The 3,330-nt window shown below is 39.3% G+C and overlaps 1 long non-coding RNA gene across 5 annotated transcripts in view; it reads left to right on the top strand.

Annotated features, from left to right (window-relative positions):
• Positions 1 to 2,649, top strand: part of LOC117886472 — a 58,415-nt gene extending 55,766 nt beyond the window's left edge. For all 5 annotated transcript variants that reach the window (XR_004647984.1, XR_004647980.1, XR_004647981.1 and 2 more), the window contains one exon: positions 987 to 2,649. This is a non-coding gene — a long non-coding RNA (uncharacterized LOC117886472). The remainder of the gene's footprint in view (positions 1 to 986) is intronic.
• The last annotated feature ends 681 nt before the right edge of the window (positions 2,650 to 3,330 follow it).

Here is a 3,330-nt window from a genome sequence, read left to right on the forward strand (position 1 = left end):
AATTCAGCTATTATCATTCTCACTGTTACCACAGCATACACCGTGGAATGTCAAACAAGCTTTGCTGAATTCAGCTGCAGGTTGCATAGTATGGACCATGCCTTAACTCAGTGTAATCATCTACATAACTGTGTACAGAAGAACAAAATTATTGCACAATATCACCTTCAGGAAGAGCTTATTTTTTTATGTGACTTTCAAATAATTTAGAGCCACGTATATGCAATATTTTATGACTTAGGCAGAAAAAAAGTCAATTTTAAGAACTAATCTTTGCATTACACATTGAATCCATTATGGATTTTTCTACTTTAATGAGCAGCCTGGGTGAATGACTGAAAAAAGAAGAAATAGAAATTATATCATAAAAACGACTGAGTCTGTTGGCTGAAAATGACTGACCCTGAATATATTGCTGTAAATACTGTATCAGTAGAATAAACAGTGATAATCAATGGGACTACTCACAGAGTAAGATACTACTCAATGTGAGTAAGGGTGGCATAATTTGAGCCTATGTTTCCTGGCCCCTATGTGCGTGTTTCCAAAGTAGAGGGCAATATTGCCATAGAATTTTACAAATGTTTCCAGTTTTCATAAACTAAAGTGGTGTTTGTTACATAGGAGCAATGTATGACTTTAAACCTGACAGTTTCCCTTTAAGGGAGAACACTAAGGACAATAAAGTTCAGAGGCATGTCCTGAAAATGAACTTAGATCAAGGATTTACAGCCAATAAGTAAGAGGTCATTTTTGATGGAGCTGATACATGAGAAGGTACCGGTAAGTCTTTCATGAGTGGATTATAAAGCTATTGCATTGTACTGTGGTACGTTTCAGGGTATCATAACCTCAGGAAGGGCCATTTGAGTGACACTTCACAAGGTTCTTGTGTAAGTGATGTTCTAGGTATAAGAAAGGAAGAGAGTAATATATTAATCTTGTCCCAGTGCATGTCCATTGTACCAAGTTGTTATTCTTTTCAGATAACAACGCTGTGCTGTGCAGCTCCGCACTGTCCAGAACAGAAGAGGGTGGCTGTCAATGAAGGACTGAATTAATTGTGTCTGGATTACGGTTAAATTGCAGGTTTGCTTTGGTAGTCATGCTCGGATTTTATTTACTCTTAATAATGCCGGCATGTTATACTGGTGAATGGATGGAACTTGGATAGTGGAAGATGTGGCCTTGGAGGATTGTAATACATATATCATGTCTTCATTTTTTTTGTTTCCTTTCCTAAAATCTATTGGATTGTAAAAATGGTGTCTTGTGGTCCATTGCCATCACCAATATGTTTTTCCTGCTCACTACAAAAATTTGCCTTTTTTCCTTAACAGCGAGAATAGTGTGAACTAAGTGAAACTCCAGTTTGTTTCTAGGGTAAGTGGACAGGTAGTTTAGCCAAGGGGATTGAGTATGTAGAGTGCAATGGCCAGGTTTTAATTTATTTCCCAGAGACAGACTTAGGTGGTTCATTATCATCTTGTATTTGGAAGATCATTTTCATTGTGAACGTTCTACACTATTTACCCCCTTAAAAATATATTTCATCCAAGCCTGTACGTAGCATGTTGTCCTGGGTACATATGCTTATTCATGAACGCCATAAAAACAGAGCTTAAACAAATCAGATATACATGGACAAAACTCTCTTTGCCAGCACAAGAGCTGCGTTTGGGCTCAGCATCCCTCTGCACTCTATGCAGCTGCTTATTTAATTAAATGCAGTAACATGGAGCCATATGCCCCCTCCTCTTCAAAAACCCACAGGAGGGGGAAACTACATCAATACAGCTGCAGCTTTCAAGCTCTGTGTAAGCTGGGCCATTCTCTCCTCAGAAAATAAGGAGTGGCCCTTTGAATTCCATGGGGAATCCTGGCCCTAATCCTGCAGATCTTGGGACATCTGCTCACTCAGTGCTAACGCATCTGTGGAACAGCCCCTCCACTACCGACACATATGCACACTCATGGCATCATGACTGACTTTTTGCCATTGGCCACTGGGTATCTCCCTCTTAACTATTCCCCACACCACATCTCCTCAGGGAAATAGAAGCAGCAGATTGGAAGTAAACGTTCCAAGGTGCAGTATTAACATCGTATGGATTCCTGCTGGACAATCCACTAGGGATATAGACTGCCTAGACCAGATGCCCCAAGTCCATACACTCTCTGCATGGGGTTATGCAGATTATGGGTTGGGTTGAGCAAACCCATAATCTGCACAACCCCGTGTTGAGAAGATACTGAGGGCCCTCAAATTGGGGTGGGGTGGGCTCACAAGAGTACACTAATACTGGCTCTGCTCTGTGTCTTCCTCAGCTTTTATGACATTTTTTCGTGACTTAGCATGTGTTTGCTCCCCTCAATGGCATGGAACGCAGTATAACGTTATTAGCTTCATCTTTTCAACAGAAATAACAAATTGTCTTGCACCCTTGGGGAGTGACAGAGAGCTTGTCTTTGAGTTTCCAAATTCTATCTATACACACACGTATACAGAGAGTGAGAATGAAAAAGAGAATGGAGAGAAAAGAAGCTTGTGAGGAATATAAATAACACAAAGAATCCTGACTACACACCATAAATAGACTTGGCAGAATTAGATGTTTATTTTTTTATAATTTTGATAATAGCAATGTTTATAATTAAGCATTTTTCTATTTTTAGCAATTTAAGTTTTCACAGTTGTGGGAAATTGAGGGTCAGAAAATAATTATTTAATTCAAAAAGTTAAAGCTTTATAACCATTACAGTACAAATTGTCAACATCATATGTAAAAATAGCCTTAAATCAAATTCTACTAAGTTCTCAAGCAGTATTTTCCTTACTATGCCTGTCTGTAAATTTCACTTGTTATTGTTGGAATATGTAAGAGTTAAATAAAGACATGGAAAACCACTGGTGTGTTGGCATGGTATCAGGACGTAGGCACAGGCACGCGCTCTTTTTTCACTTGATAGATAGTGTTACCCCTTTCCCCTCCCTTTTCCTTGTTAAGAATTGAGAAGTGTTGCAGCTGTATAAGAAATGTGGGGATCTAAAGGATACCTTTTGGGTAAAGAAGTGTTTTCTCTTCCTCCCTTCCTTTCCCAGCTACATAAGCGAGCCCTGGGTCATGGCCCCTTCTTCCTGCCCCTAAAAACTGCTGATGAGGGAGATTTATGGCAACAGATTGTTGCAAAGAAATGTATTTTCAAGGTTAAAATGCCTGTATGACATAATGCGTAATGCTGTGAATAATAGAGAGGGGTGGGCATACTAACAGTATGGGTGTTTCTATTACTTAATAAGGGTTTCTGGGGTGTTGTAACGGATGTAGG

This window comes from Trachemys scripta, chromosome 13, assembly GCF_013100865.1.
Source record: "Trachemys scripta elegans isolate TJP31775 chromosome 13, CAS_Tse_1.0, whole genome shotgun sequence".
NCBI classification, from domain to species: Eukaryota; Metazoa; Chordata; order Testudines; family Emydidae; genus Trachemys; species Trachemys scripta.